The sequence below is a fragment of the Dipteris shenzhenensis genome, chromosome 21 (genome assembly GCF_047967505.1).
Source record: "Dipteris shenzhenensis isolate YYH24624 ecotype China chromosome 21, Dip_SZ_1.0, whole genome shotgun sequence".
Classification (NCBI taxonomy): Eukaryota; Viridiplantae; Streptophyta; class Polypodiopsida; order Gleicheniales; family Dipteridaceae; genus Dipteris; species Dipteris shenzhenensis.
Window position 1 is genome coordinate 15550907 of NC_141616.1, and position 16963 is coordinate 15567869.

Consider the following 16963-nt stretch of genomic DNA (forward strand, 5'->3'; position numbering starts at 1 on the left):
CTATTATATGCATTAAGGACAATCTCATGGTACTAAATGAAGAAATCGGGTGTATCTTTACAAAGGAATTCAATGAACCCTACAATTTCAACATATGTCATGCCATTTAAAAAGGAGGGTGATCTAACTAGAACGCTAAAGGAAGAAGTGAAACTTTCCAAGCTACACACATATGGCTGTTGGATTATATCAAGACTGCATTCCATCATTGTTGCAAAGCTCTACATCAACACAATGTATTCTAGAGATAAAGCACTTCTATGCAACTAGAAATTCTAGAATAATTGTTGATTCCCTTGCAGAGATGTGCACTGAGCTCTCCCACATGACAAATTTGGAGTCTCAATGTGTAATGAAAAATGCTCCTTACATCAACCAGATCCAACAACTAAGAGATTAATGTATGGCATTTGTGTCTTAATCAAAACCGCATCAACGACTCCCAAAGAATAGTCCATTGCGGTAGTCGTGGGAGGTAGTGTTTCCCAGATGGATATTGTGGATATCCTCTCCATCTTGTTTGTGGATCCAAATCCCTCTCATAAATTTCTCCAAATCCCTATTTATGTTACTTATCCTAAAACTAAGGTTTGTTTTTTTAGACATTTGTGCAATATATGGGCAAGAAATTTGATGAGGTCATGGAAGAGGAAGTACTGGTTGCAAGGGAATTAATATAAAGGAAGAAATGTATGAGAAAAAAAACACTAGAAGCATTCACAGAGGCGCATACAGTTGTGTTTTACATTTACACTAATGGTGAACTTGCAACCATTGCAGTGGTGAATAATAGTTAAACTATTGTAGTGGTATGCAACACACATGAGCAAAGAGCTGTTGAAGTTCTTTGTTGGCAAGTACATGAAATCGTACACCCAAAGCTTGTGCCTACACCTAGCCTTGTTAGTCCTCCAAACCTGGATTTGAAGCAACTAGATGAAAAGGAAGCAAAAGACACCTTTGAAGGTTGTATCATGCAAGATCAAACAAAAGGCATTAAATCAGACATTAGAAATCTTGAATATTTAATAGCATTGGACATCTTGTAGTCCTAGTTGGCTTGTTTTTGTGGAGGTTTGTGTGGTTAGTTATGTTTACTTCAATGCTATTTTCTCAACCAAGATAATTAGTTAAACCGCATGGATAAAAATTTGACCACACAACCAAAACTATTTGCTCTAAGTTTTTCCGTAAAATTTGACCACATGGACAAAAATTTATGCTCAGAATTTGGCAAGGAAATCCCAACCTCAAAGGTTTTCATGTCAAAAACATTTGACCAGATGATGGAATCTATCCCCCATCCCTGTACCCAAATCTCTCTCTCTCTCTCTCTCTCTCTCTCCCCCCTACAAGATGGTACCCACATGTGATGAGATCTCTCTCCCTTCCTATTTTTGCAATGTGTGTGTGTGTGTGTGTGTGTGTGTGTGTGTAAGTTACCTATTATTTCAATAAATCTAAATCTCCACTAATCCATGCTCTTAGTCAACGCTTTGAAAGGCCCCTGGCAGCCATTGCTTTATCAAGACTATGTTCACATTCATGTTAGTGCTAAAGGATGCAGTAGAGTCTAGAGATAATCCTCAAGAAATGAGAAATACATTTAATTACTCTAGCTGCATTTTCAATCGTGAATCCAAGAGGATAATGCTTTGTCAGTTATTCCAATGGTGAAAGCCATAAGACAATTTCTAAATTAAGCCAATTGCAAGGTAGTTCACTTTCAAGTTCTTAAATTGCAAATACATATAATTATGTAAGCGTGCATAACAGGGTCGAGAGCACTATATCTCTCTCTCAAGTGTATTCTTCAAGATTGCCTACGTGTTCTTCCGCAATGTCATGCCCAAGACTCTACTTGCAAATCCGACTAAGAGGTGTGTCAACTCACCTAGCACCATCACAACAAAAATGAAAGTTAGAACAATACATTTTTTATGTGGAAGCCAGGCTTCAAGGCCGGCACATAGTTGCTATCCTTGTCACTCAATCTAGATTAGCATTAATAAAATCTTGTTATTCTCAAGGCAGTTGGTTTTATCAAGTGCTTATACAAGCAATTCTCATGAAATCTACATCCATACGAGGGATTAAGCTGAAGCATGTCTAAAATATATCCTGAATTAGATAATATGCTTTTTTACTATCCCAAAATAGAGGGTGTTATAAGCGAATGGTGATCAATTTTACAAAGGACTCCCTTCTCAAGTAGTGATGGAAATTTGTGGACAGCCATATTGCATGTTGCATATCTTCTGATACATAAGGAATTGCATTCTGACTTGAACTAAGAAGTTGCAGATCTATGGACAAGCTATAATTTTTCTAACGGAAGCATATCGATAAGACATTTGTAGCAAAAGCTATACCTTCTACAAAACAGCTAAAAGTTGTTGTTTTGTTACAGCTAGTAAATTACTGCGAGGTAGTGACAGAAGTTTGTGGACAGCTATATTGCAAGCTGCATATCTTCCAATACATAAGGAATCCTATTATACTTTGAATTGAGAAGTTTCAGATCTTTGTACAAGCTATAATTTTTGTTTTGGAAGCATGTCAATCCGACATTTGTAGCAGAAGCTATACTCTCTACAAAATAGCTAAAAGTTGCTGTTAATACAGCCAGTAAATTACAGCAATTAGCCAGTTTGCAAAAGTGAAGTGTAAACAATGAAACCGACTAAAGAGAATTAGTGCTTGCTCTACTAGCATCCTTTTTCTTTCATCTATATTAAAGAAAAAGATTATGAGAAACATAACCAATACACAGACTCCATAATGTATTGCCGCTACTCAATCCATAGGTGCATTTTCAAGCTCCCATATTAGACATATATAGGCCCAACTATGGATATCCTCAATGATAATTCTCAGGCTTATAGAATATCAAACATAAGCATATCATTCAATAATGCAATGCTAAGCACGTAATATGAATGAAGATAAAGGGAATCGAAGAGCATCATAGTAACCAAAAAATTCCAAAGTTGAAATTTCTTACATCATAATCCGTAAGGATTTGTAGCTCCAAAGGAAATGAAGTGCTGATCAAGTAAGTGAATTCCCTACAAGGTCCCTCTACAAATTGCGAGAGAACTTTGGGCTTGTAGTAGAATATCATTCAAGATAGGCCAAGTAATAGGTAGACTATAATCTTGCACGAGACAAGCCAAGAGCCCAAAGTAATCATCTGAAAGCATGTTCATCATCTTTGTCATATTTATCTTTGTGCCAGGGAAAAGATAATAAAGTCTAGGAAGTGCCCAACTGCTAGAGATCGGTGCTAGGCTGCCTAATACAGGGATATACATTTCCAATCCATGCAAAATCCCAAGCAAAAAACCTTATACTAATCTTTCACCATCCGTTTTTATAAGGAGTCCGAAATAGGATTAAATGTCTCCAAATCAAGGATTGAGCTCTCTACGAATTGGCATTCGAATCCACCCACTCCTGTAGCGACAGTCATATCATAGCATGGTTGGCTCCAAGTATCAAGATTTCTTCTCTCTCAAGCAGTTCTAGGGAAGGGCAATGACACATCCCAGCACTCCTGAAACCCCTGATCTGCAAAATAACCACACACAACATCAGAACTGAACAGGCTGCTCACCACCCAACCGTGACATCTACGGGATGTGATCCCGAATCAGAAGATGTCCCCCCGAGCCACGAGCTGAGCTACTGGCACGAACTCCCAATCAGATCCCAACCAGCCTGGTGTCCCATACCACCAGGTGGCGCTGTGAAGCCCTGGATCTGCCACTGGGCCTTGGGCTACGCTAAGATGCAGGCGCGCGTCCGCGACACAATCCAGGATCAGACCTAGCACCTGGGAACGAGACTTGCTCCCAACTGCACACTGAGAACTGAACCCCCTGGGCCTCTTTTATAGACTCGGGCCCTGGCGCCAAAAATAGCGAAGACCTATAAATAGTTCGTACCCTTGCCACTCAACCCGAGAATCAAGCCTGCCTAGCTCTAAGCCTCCCCAGGCTAACCTGAGCTAGTTCTGTGTACCTAGTACACGTCAGATACCGATCCGTGCACATGACATACTCCCCCTCCTCTAAGAACTCACTCCTGAGTTCGCTAAGAAATCGGGAAATGTTCTTTGGAGGTTTTGTAATGTCTCCCATGTTGCATCCTCCTCAACACGATCCTTCCACTTAATCTTGTATTCCGTGATAGTACGATTTCGAATCTGTCTTTCACGAAATTCAAGAATAGATTCAGGTTCGTGAGGAATAAAAGTTAAATCTGTAACTTCTATAATCTCATGAGGAGAAACAATTTGATCGTCTGCACCCAATACTTCTTTCAGTCTACTGACATGAAAGACTGGATGTACTTTAACATCAGGAGGCAATTCTAGTCGATATGCAACTGGTCCAATTCTTTTAATGACCTTGAATGGGCCACAGTATCTGGGGGATAATTTCGGAACCAAACCAGTACTTAGGCTCTTGGATTCCTTAGGAATTCTCAAATATACCATCGTTCCTTCAGAGAACTCTCTAGGTGAACGATGTCTATTAGCACAAAATCTGTCCCGATCTTGGGCACTTCTAATAGACTCCTTGGCAAACTGCAACATTTCCTGCATGTCTTGCAAGAAGTTCTTAGCAGCATCATTTTGAATCCCTTTTAATCCAACCATAACTGGTGACTTAGGTTGAAACCCGTACATAAGCATAAAAGGACTATAACCTGTACTAGAATGCTTTGCACTGTTGTAAGCAAATTCAATCATGGGTAGATAATCTTCCCACGAAGACTGTCTCTTAGATACATATGCCTGAAGCATGTCTTCAACCAACTGGTTGACCTTCTCTGTACTGCCATCGGATTGTGCATGATCCGAGGAACTCATACTTAGAGTAGTTTCCAACTTCTCAAATACAAGTGTCCAGAAGTTACTTGTAAACTTTGAGTCCCTGTCACTGACTATGTCAGATGGCAAACCATACAGCTTGAACAAGTGGTTCACAAACTCGTGAGCCAGCTGAACAGCTGAAATAGTTGTTCTTGTAGGTAAGAATCTAGCCATTTTTGTCAAACGGTCAACTATGACCCAAATAGAGTCATGACCCTTGCGCGTTCGAGGCAAACCAGTAATAAAATCCATGGAAATACTTTCCCACTTATTACCTGGAATCTGTAATGGCTGTAATAAGCCCGCGCTCCTAAGGCGTTCAGCCTTAGTAACCTGACAAACTCGGCAACCTACCACATAGTTCTCTACAAATGCACGCATCTTAGGCCAATAAAAGGTATGCTTCACAAGAGACAGAGTCCTATGTATACCTGGATGTCCCGCACTAGGAGCATCATGACACTCCCAGAGAATCTTGGATTTAAGGTCCAGAACATCAGGCACACAAATCTTTTCATTCCGGAACAGCAAGCCGTTCCTAATCATCCACTGACCTCCCGCCGCCTGTATCCTAGGTGGCACAATCCCTGAGTCCTGGTCAACCATGGAGCTCCCATCCTGGACTCTCTGCCAATAAGAACTGAAATGACTATCAGTTACGTATAGCCCTCTCAAGGATTGAAATAGGTCTGAGGATATTTCCGTAAATGACAAAGCATTTACAAACTTAACTCGACTTAAGGCATCCGCCACACTATTCAACGAACCCTTACGATAACGTATTTCGAAATCAAAATCCTGCATTAACTCTGCCCATCTGGCTTTCCTTCCTCTCAAGTCTGATCCATCACACACATACTTAATTGACTGGTGATCAGTCAATACAAGGAACTTTGAACCATACAAGTAGTGTCTCCAAACCTTGAGAGCATACACTACCGCATAAAGTTCCTTCTCCAGTGTGGGCCAACGATACTGGGTGTCGTCTAGCTTCTTACTCTCAAAAGCTACAGGTCTGCCCTCTTGGAATAGAGCTGCCCCAATCGCATAATCACTCGCATCGGCCTCTAAAACATAAGGCCGGGTAGGATCGGGTAATGCAAGAACGGGTGCTTCCTTGATAGATAACTGCAAGGTTTCAAAAGCCTTGTTCATTGCATCATTCCAAGGGATCAGCTGAGCAGACCGGCGTCCACGACCTTTCAATATGTTGGTCAAGGGTACCGTGATTTGGGAGTAATCACGGACTGACTTCCGAAGAAATACCGTAAATCCTAGGAAAGAGCGAAGTTGTTTCACAGTCTGAGGGATAGGCCATTCTAAAACCTTCTGGATACGATCCAGATCAATGCTAATACCTTCAGAAGAAATCTTGTGTCCTAAGTAAATGATCTCCTTCATAAAGAAGTCACATTTACTCATCTTGGCATAAAGCTTATGCTGTCTTAGAACAAGTAAGACAACCCGAAGGTGTCCTATATGATCCTCAAGCGTTTTACTATATACCAAGATATCATCTAAGAACACTACAACAAATTTGCCCAGATAATCTCTGAACAAATCGTTCATCATCTGCTGAAAAGTAGCAGGAGCATTGGTCAACCCAAAAGGTAATACAAGGAACTCGTAATGACCATACCTAGTCCGGAATGCGGTCCTATCTATGTGTTTAGCATAGATACGGATTTGGTGATAACCCGTACGCAAATCAATCTTAGTGAAATACTTCGCTCCGGCCAAACGGTCTATCAAATCATCAGATCGAGGTAAAGGATAGCGGTTCTTAATTGCAACTTTATTAAGTCGTTTATAATCTATACACATCCTCCAGGAAGAATCCTTCTTCTTTCTTAAGAGAACAGGTGCACCCCAAGGAGATTTACTTGGGCGGATATAGCCCATATTCAGGTAATCCTGAAGCTGGATAGCTAACTCATCCTCCTCTACCTGGCTCATCCTATACGGTGGTACACTGATAGGTTGAGCCCCTGGGACTAAGTCTATGCGATGATCTACTGCCCTTTCTGGAGGTAACCCTTCCGGCAGTTGAGCTGGGAATACGTCCTTAAAATTATCTAACAACGTTCTCAATTCTCGGTGTTCAAACACACTTAATTCATTTTTGTTAATTACCGAAACAATAAATGAAGAAAGTGGAATCAAAACACACTGATAGACATCATAATCGAAACTACTAATCAGAAATGTTATGTTGTTGCTTCCATCCGATCTGGATATTGTGGGTTTTAAACCACTCTATCCCGATCAGCAAGTCTACATGCTCTAAATGCATAACATAACATGTGAGAGCTCCCGTGTAGGCTTGAATCCGGATGGGAAGCGCTTCAACCTTGCGATCCCAAAACTGCTTCCCGGCTGGAAGCTGCACCTCGTAGGTGTGGTCGCTAGGTACTGTGGACAGCCCCATCTTCTGCACAAATTTGTAATTAACAAAATTGTGAGAGCTGCCCGGATCAAAGAGAATGTGAACCCGTTGGTCCCTAACTTCTCCATAAACTCGGAAAAGATCATGGGAACCAAACAACGAAGTATTAAAGGTACAATTGCAAGAAAGGGGGCAGGTAATGACATTTACTGAAATACCTGTCATCGTAACCTGGTTGGCTCCCTTGGCTGCGGTACGCTGACCTGCCTGGAGCTTCGGTCCTGGCACCAATCTCTGGTTCTTCCGCTTAGGACACTCATTCTTCGTGTGGCCCCGCTCCTCGCAATAAAAACACCGGCCCTCTTTCTTGAGCCTGAGAGTGCGAAGGAAACGGGCCTTACCATTCTTCGCAGGAGTTAAGCTTTTCCTGGAGGCGTTGTCCGTAGACTTCGTCTCCCCAATACCAGTCGCATGCTGAAAGAACTTGCGTTTGTTCTTTCCGCTGGTCTCGGTAACTGTGGTTGCCTTGGTTCCGGCCATAGTATCATCATATATGCGCGCATATGTCATGGCCTCCTGCAATGTTGTGCACTTGTTATTCTTAATCTGTAACTTATAGGAGTCTGGCAAACCATCCACGAAAAAACCTAACAAGGTTACAGGATCCATTTTAGTGGCCCTGGTTTGCAGATCCCTAAATCTCTGAAGATAAACTTCAAAAGTTAAGTTCAATTTTGACATATCGAGGGCTTTGAGCTTGCCGACGATATCATAGTCATCTTCCTTCTTCAGGAACTCCTTCCTGAAGATACCCTCAAATTCTGTCCAAGTGTCAGGCTTAGGCTGAAGTTCTTTCCACCAAAGCAAGGCTTTACCTGACATAAACCCTGCTGCTAGCTAAATCTTTTTCTCGTCTGGATAGGGGTGAAATTGGAAGTGAACTTGCCACTTGTGCAACCAAGTGTCAACCACCTCCTTTGTTCTTGATTTCTGGTCACCTGGAAAGGGATCCGGAGTGATATTCGGGCCTAGCACGGAGGCCATGGCATCCACATGCGTGAGTGCCTGAACCGTGCTAGCCAGAAGAGTCAAGGTAGCTTGTATCCCTTGGAGTTGCTGTGTCAACCCCGATTGATTAGCGTTGACCTGCTCAAATTTACCATCTAGAGCAGTCGTGAACTCACTGAAGGCTTTCTTAGTGATCAGGTCGTCATAGAGACCCTGATCATCCTCTCCCACTGGAGTGTAATCTAATTCCTGCTCTCCCATAGTGAACTCGGGATTCGGAGCATCAGACATGGCTGAATACTAACTCGATTACAGGCTGAGAGAAATAAATAACTGAAACGGAGCACGGAGGGAGATGGAGTAGAAGAAAACCGTCCCAGATAAATCTGACAGAAAGGATGCTGAAATCTGGAAGACCACGAGCCCTGGTGCCTCCCCGAATCTGCAACCGGATGCGCAGTCAACGATAGAGGCTGTACGGACTGCTGACGTGGCCTGTACGGCTGCTGACGCAGTCCGTACGGTGGCTGTAGGTGCAGGCGCAGCTGCTATACGGAGCAGCTGCAGGTACCGAAGTTGACGGTACAGTCCGTACAGGCTGTACGGCTGTAGCTGCAGCTGTACGGGCTGGTACGGGAGCCTTGGGAGCAGCGCTGGGCTGACGCAGGCAGGGGCTGCAGCAGAGGAGCTGATCGAAACTGGGCGCTGCTGAAGGGCGAGGCGGGCTGGTACAAATCTCGAGGTGGATTCTCGAAACTTGGGCTGCTGGTGTGTTGTCTAGCACCCAGCCCCCCATCTATATAGGGTGCAGGGCGGCCTAATTTGGAAGCTAGGCTTCCAAAGAAGGCTGAGCCCCTCCAGCTTTGGAGGGGTGCTTTTGCGAAAAAAGCACCTGAGCCCCTCCAACTTTGGAGGGGTGCTTTTTTCGCAAAAAAGCACCTTCTTCCTGCCCTTCTTCCTGCGCAGGCTGCACGCAGCCCTAGGCGCAGGCTGTTCGCAGCCTGTTGCGCAGGCTGTGGTCAGCCTGTTGCGCAGGCTGTCCTGCCCCTACAGCCTCGCCTAACTGCGTCCTTTCTACTCCCCGCATACTCTACTCCCAGGCTGTCAATTTCCTGCCCTACTCTCCTTCCTTTCTGCTCTCCTTCTCCTCCCTCAGACTTCTCTCTGTAGCCTTCAGAATTTTCGATTCAATTTCACTCCTCTTCTTCCTCCTTTTCCAGATATTTCCTCACCCCTTCTACCCCAGGTAGACAGCAAAAACGCAGCAAGAAATCTCGAATTTTAGGGCATACCTGGAAGAGAAATCCGTCAAATTTCTCGCATCAGAAGTTCCTACCTCAGGAGTTGGCTCTGATACCAACTGACACATCCCAGCACTCCTGAAACCCCTGATCTGCAAAATAACCACACACAACATCAGAACTGAACAGGCTGCTCACCACCCAACCGTGACATCTACGGGATGTGATCCCGAATCAGAAGATGTCCCCCCGAGCCACGAGCTGAGCTACTGGCACGAACTCCCAATCAGATCCCAACCAGCCTGGTGTCCCATACCACCAGGTGGCACTGTGAAGCCCTGGATCTGCCACTGGGCCTTGGGCTACGCTAAGATGCAGGCGCGCGTCCGCGACACAATCCAGGATCAGACCTAGCACCTGGGAACGAGACTTGCTCCCAACTGCACACTGAGAACTGAACCCCCTGGGCCTCTTTTATAGACTCGGGCCCCGGCGCCAAAAATAGCGAAGACCTATAAATAGTTCGTACCCTTGCCACTCAACCCGAGAATCAAGCCTGCCTAGCTCTAAGCCTCCCCAGGCTAACCTGAGCTAGTTCTGTGTACCTAGTACACGTCAGATACCGATCCGTGCACATGACAGGCAACATGAGCTATAGCTAGTACTGCTCCTATGGAGCTTGTTCTATTGCTTTGTGAGAACCCAACAATTACATCAGTGAAAAAGTACCTCCAAAGGTAGCAACACCCAGAAGTAACCTTGCACAGAGTCGTGTATGAAACTTTACATAGTAAAATGCCAGCGCTCTCCTATCATCAAGTGAGGAGATAACACTGTCAAGTGGGAGATGAAGGGTATTCAGCAACTGAGCAATCCCCAATTTACGGGGCAATCAACAAGCTCACAGGCCAGCCAAAAGGCCAGCTACCTCAGCCAAACAAATGGCCAAACCGACCAGCTGGTCTGGCCGACCAGATCTGGCCGACCAGCTGGCAGGCCCACCGACCAGCTGGCAGGCCCAACCGACCAGCTGGCCGACCAGCTGGCAGGCCCACCGACCAGCTGGCCGACCAGCTAGGTCTGGCCTATATAAACTCCTCTGCCCTCATACTTACTTGACAGGACAGGACCTGCAGCTACTCCTCCATCTTTTGCTGCAGGCCCGCCTGCTCCATCTACCTCTCCTCTCCACTTCTGCCTCCTCTGCTGCCTCCCTCTGCTGCCTCCTCTTCTGCCTCTCCTTCCTGCCTCCTGGCTGCTCCATCCTCTCCTCCAGATCTGTCCCAACTTCTGCTCCTCTGCTCAGATCTGCTCCTCTACTTCAGCTCAGCTCCTTCTGCTCCAGATCTGTCCCATCCTCCTCCAGATCTGTCTCCTTCAGCTCCTCTTCTCCAGATCAGCTCCTTCTGCTCCAGATCTGTCCCATCCTCCTCCAGATCTGTCCCCTTCTGCTCCTTTGCTATAGATCAGCTCCTTCTGCCCCAGATCAGCTTCTTTTTCTTCATCATATTGCTATTCCAGATAGCCTGAAGTTTCCTTCCTCAGAGCATGCTGGTTTCAGCCATTTCCTAGGGCAGCTCCAGCTCCCATCATCCTCGTCATCATTGAGCTACACGGAGGACTGCGTTACGCTCCCTCTGCTGCTACCTTTTCTACTGTCTCTCTACAGATTCACCTCAGCCACGGTCCTTCAGACACGACGGCTTAATGTTCTTGTATTTAGTTTTTCATATTACCGACAGGCACTATGTTTTCTGAGTTCTGTTCTTCAGTTGTATCTGAGTATTGTCTATTTTCTGATCGCTCCACTGCAAACCCTATGGTTTCTCTATCGTTTCTCTATATGGTATCAGAGCTATGGTGAGCTAAAGACCCCAGAGCCATGGTGATCTAAAGACCCCAGATCTCAGGTGATCTAAAGATCCTGCTTCTTCATGGAGGCCATAGGTACAGGGAGCATCACTCCTATGAACATATCAGTTTCCTCTTCATTCCGCTGCGCACTAGGGGAGAGAACTCCATCTTCTACTCCCATCCCTCCCTCCCTTTCAGAACTCCATCTTCTACTCCCATCCCTCCTTCCCTTTCAGAACTCCATCTTCTACTCCCATCCCTCCTTCCCTTTCAGAACTCCATTTTCTACTCCCATCCCTCCTTCCCTTTCAGAACTCCATCTTCTACTCCCATCCCTCCCTCCCTTTCAGAACTCCATCTTCTACTCCCTTCCCTTCCTCCCTGTTCGGTTTCCGGCTTGACACTCCCCATTCCTTCGAAAGAGGGGGTCATGATTCTTCACCGCTACCACCATCGGCATCGACTTCCAGGATCTACAAGTTCTCCCTAAGCGGGACCCTTTCTGTTCAGATGTGTCTAGATGACAGTTGTTTAGAATCTATTACCTGCATGGAGGCGGGGATAGACTCCTCTCTCCTGAGGTCCAAGATCGGACACACACTGGCTCCCTGTTCAGCTCCGACCTCTCTGGATTATCAGTACTGCTACGACAAATTTGTTCTTTGCTCTTTCCTCCACCTTTCGGCGGTGAGAGGGGGTGGCTTATTCTCTCAAGCTTCACAGTATTCTTATTTCTATCTGGTATCATACGTGTAACTACGACACTTGAGGAAGTGAACAATTCCCTTGCAAGGGCACTCCTCTTGTGATCTTCTATTGGGCATTTCACAGGGATAGCCAGCACCATCATCGACATCCCTACACGAAGCTCCCAGCACACAAATGTTTGCCCCTCAAAATTGGCAATTGAGAGGGGGTATTCAGCAACTGAGCAATCCCCAATTTACGGGGCAATCAACAAGCTCACAGGCCAGCCAAAAGGCCAGCTACCTCAGCCAAACAAATGGCCAAACCGACCAGCTGGTCTGGCCGACCAGATCTGGCCGACCAGCTGGCAGGCCCACCGACCAGCTGGCCGACCAGCTAGGTCTGGCCTATATAAACTCCTCTGCCCTCATACTTACTTGACATGACAGGACCTGCAGCTACTCCTCCATCTTTTGCTGCAGGCCCGCCTGCTCCATCTACCTCTCCTCTCCACTTCTGCCTCCTCTGCTGCCTCCCTCTGCTGCCTCCTCTTCTGCCTCTCCTTCCTGCCTCCTGGCTGCTCCATCCTCTCCTCCAGATCTGTCCCAACTTCTGCTCCTCTGCTCAGATCTGCTCCTCTACTTCAGCTCAGCTCCTTCTGCTCCAGATCTGTCCCATCCTCCTCCAGATCTGTCTCCTTCAGCTCCTCTTCTCCAGATCAGCTCCTTCTGCTCCAGATCTGTCCCATCCTCCTCCAGATCTGTCCCCTTCTGCTCCTTTGCTATAGATCAGCTCCTTCTGCCCCAGATCAGCTTCTTTTTCTTCATCATATTGCTATTCCAGATAGCCTGAAGTTTCCTTCCTCAGAGCATGCTGGTTTCAGCCATTTCCTAGGGCAGCTCCAGCTCCCATCATCCTCGTCATCATTGAGCTACACGGAGGACTGCGTTACGCTCCCTCTGCTGCTACCTTTTCTACTGTCTCTCTACAGATTCACCTCAGCCACGGTCCTTCAGACACGACGGCTTAATGTTCTTGTATTTAGTTTTTCATATTACCGACAGGCACTATGTTTTCTGAGTTCTGTTCTTCAGTTGTATCTGAGTATTGTCTATTTTCTGATCGCTCCACTGCAAACCCTATGGTTTCTCTATCGTTTCTCTATAAAGGGATTTTCATCATTCGATCTAACATATTCATCAAGGCTTGTTCAAACTGGACAAGATGAAAGCATCACAGAATACCTGCTCCGTATCCTGTGCAAGTTTGACAGTCGATTTTCGAGCATGAAGGCAAAGTTGCAGATGTCAAAAGAATGCAAAAGCTATCCACTAGGAGAAGCAGCCAACGGGAGTACTTCGCAGTCAGACTAGACCACAGGTCATGAGGGCTGCCGAGAGGAAACTGGAGGGAAGCAATAGTCGAAGGCTGCTAGAAGATATCTGAAGGGAAGCATAGCTAGAAGCGGGTAATCCTAGAGCTGGAGGGCCTCATCTCAACATTTGCCAAGCAGTGTTATATAAGATCGCCAAGAGTCATCAGAGGTAGAGAGTGTTGTTTGCTACTAGCCATGTTTCAAGGTTGGCCTTCCGCTTCAAGCTACGAGCACGAGCCTTTGCTTCAAGCAATCCTTTCCAACGCATCACTGGAAAATGCCCTCAGCCCCACTGTGAATATCGCTATTGTATATCTCTTAGCCCCACTGTAATGAGATTTTTTCAAGACCACCCTGGCACGGGGAAGTTCTCTGGACCTTTAGAGAGTCTCTGCCAAGCCAAAGCTGCGACTCAGGAGCACGGGGAAGCTCTCCAGGCCATTAGAGAATCTCTGCCAGGGGAATCTTATGTTGACAGGGAAATCCCTGAGATCTAATCCAGAAAAGAAATCTGAAAGAGGCGAAGAGGCGCAGCAGCAACAAGTAGACGTTCGGGCTCTACATGGTAAGTATTCGTGGAGAACAGCAAGATCCTGGGAGCTTTCGTTCCATGACTCACCTTGTACTGATCGAGCTTGGTAGAATGCTTTGCTAAGAGAGGCTGACGTCGAGTGTAAGCATTGCCAAAGCTGTGGATCCAAGCTCGCGCATATCTTCTGCAAATAGCTCAGACCAAGAGCCCAAGAAAGGGGGAGCCAGGGGGCTTGGGTAGCATGGGGAGAGTCGGGAGCTCGAACTCCTAGGTATTCTCATCAAAGTGCATCTTCATTTGTTGGGTATTGTGTATATCTGCTCCCAAGGCTGGTAATTGGTCCATGCCTCCACTCAAGTTTACCGCCCTTTACTTCTCAGTGATACCTCTTTTATGAGAGAAAGTGATCCCTCTCTTTTCGTGCCTATAACATCTTCATCAATGAATTTCCATTTGCCACTTCCTATTACCAATGCGTGATGGTGGGGAAGATAGGAGACTCTTTTTGTTATCTCCTTCCCCCCATCTAACTTCATCTAACATATCCTCGCTCTTGCAAGTGGCATATCTATGTTTCTAAACAAGTTCACTTTCCCAAAGGTATAATAAACCTATGGGGTCTAGCCATTTCCATTCAATCCATTTTGGAAATCCATCAATGCATAAACCATGGCTTCCAAAAGAGTAATAATTCTAAGGAACGTCAGGTCCTCCACTAACACATAAGTAATCATGGTCAAGTTATAAAGAAAGAAATTTCAGTCAAGTCCAAGCGACTCCTCTCCAATACCAATGTGGGGAGCCATAGCATAGAATTCATGTGGACCCAAATTGCACACCCTAGGGTCACACGGGTGCCCAAGGGGAGGAGTGTGTGTGTGTGTGTGTCTCGAGGGGTTCACCTAAAAAATTTAGTATACCATGTGCATTCAAAAGGAAGGGTATTTTAATCCAACTTTTGGAAAATTTTTTACAGAATTACAATAACAGGAGGGGTTTTTTTATTCCATTTTTGAAAATAATCACTTAGTTCATAAGTAAAGAGGGGTGTTTTTATTGTGGGATAAATTTTAGTTGAGGGGTTTTTTTAATACCCTTTGAACACACGTGATACATAGGGTTTCTTAGTAGTTCACCCCCCGAGGTGTGTGTGTGTGTGTGTGTGTGTCCCCCCTTATCTCTTGCAAGATGGTGCCCAGACAATCACAAAGCCTACATAAGATTTGGCCATGTGGAAAAAGCTTTATGATGCAAGATGGTATCCACACAATCACAAAGCCTAGGGAAAATTTGAACATGTGCATAAATATTTTATAGTGCAAGAAGTTGTCAAAAAAATGTGTGCTTCTCTAGGTCAAAGAATTGTGAAAGTCTACGCATGGGCAAACAAAGGTTGGTACTTCGACTGGGGTGTGCATGCAGTTTCCTGATGTTGTGTTTAAGAACTTACAAGTTGGAATTTGGTCAATATCTGTTCATAAGAATTTTATGGCAATCATTAAGTTTATGAGGCATCATGTAGGGAAGAAATTATGTTTTTTCATGGTGTGGAGCTAGGAACAATGCTACATACATAAAGGAGAAAAAATATGCTTGGGAGTAGAAGCAATGTTCCAGCCTCTAATGTTTGCTTGAGATCGATGGTATGATATTTGTAAACATGATAGAACTATCCTCATAGATGATAGTCCATATAAAGGTTGTCTTAGCACAGTAAGGAACTGAAGTTTTTTGATAACGTTCAATTGTGATCATGAGGATTTGACTTTTTATAGAAGAGGTACTACCCTTCTTGCTCTATCTAGGTGTAGCTAAGGATGTGTGAAGGGTGATAACCTTTGATAGATATGGTCCACAACCAGTGGAATTTAGACACCATTTGTATAGCCATTGTATCAATGTAATTCTTGAATGGAATATGATCACAGTGAAGGAGAGGAGGAAACTTCTTCAAGATTTTCTAACATCAGAGGTGATGAGCACAAAAAGGGTGTTATGTACAGTTCCAAAGTCCCATCCAAAACACAATCTGCATCCATAGATATTTCTCATACTTAGTTAATTTCCTCAAAAGTTTCAAAGGTGAAAGTAATTACTCATGACATACCTACATTAAAAGACATGGAGGCCATTCACAATGCTGAAAATTAGGGATATGACAAACCATTCATTAATTGTGCTAGTGAAGCTTTATATACAATGACTCCAAATCTTGTATTTACCAAAAATATTGTTGCAATATATTCCATTGTGTTGTATAATGGAACTTCTACGATGCATTATTTTAATACAAGAATATATTGTCTTGTATTTACTTTTCTAAGATATGGAGGAGCAAAGTACAAATATTCTAATTGACGAATTAAGGAAATAAACCTCTCAACCATTAACCTGGCAGTTTCGCTTTGTTTCTGGTGTGCACACAACTTACGAATCGAAAACAAAGTTTTCTCAACAATATTGTCCACCCACAAAACTAATGGCACAACTACCAAGCTCACACGATCTTATGTGATCACTGGAATAAGCACAAGGCTGCGATCTAGATTAGCAGCTTTCTCTGGCTTGCATCAATGACCTCTAAGGAAACACAATACCAATGAAACCATCAAATGCCCTCTTAAATATGAGACGTGAGCACGAAGACATTGACCCCTATTCAGTAGATCAAAGATAATGACTATGTCCAATTATCATGGTGACCAAGAAGAATGGGAGGCTTCAAGTGGCAAGTATGTGTTGATTATTGGAACCTCAATGCTTAGATAGTACGAGATCCATTTGTGAATCCTTTCACTGATGGTATACTAGACCATGTAGCACGACACAAGATGTACTCGTTCATGGATGGGTTCAATCAAATTTCATTAACATCTAAGGATTAGAAAAAGACTACATGCATCAACAAATGGGGTGAATATGCCTCCAAATTCATGTCATTTTGTCTATGGAATATACCATCAACATTTTAGAGACTCATGGTTGAGACATTTGGGGAGTA

At 44.5% G+C, this 16963-nt stretch overlaps 1 long non-coding RNA gene across 2 annotated transcripts; it reads right to left on the reverse strand.

Annotated features, from left to right (window-relative positions):
* Positions 1 to 1649: 1649 nt before the first annotated feature.
* Positions 1650 to 14379, reverse strand: LOC147888544 (uncharacterized). 2 transcript variants are annotated; one of them, XR_015543061.1, is made up of 3 exons: positions 13300 to 14379; positions 10244 to 10323; positions 1650 to 1894 (listed from the first exon to the last, which is right to left on the reverse strand). It is a non-coding gene; the product is annotated as an uncharacterized LOC147888544 (long non-coding RNA). The 2 variants fall into 2 exon arrangements; XR_015543062.1 differs by lacking the exon at positions 10244 to 10323 and having other exon boundaries at positions 14050 to 14379.
* Between the last annotated feature and the right edge of the window lie 2584 nt (positions 14380 to 16963).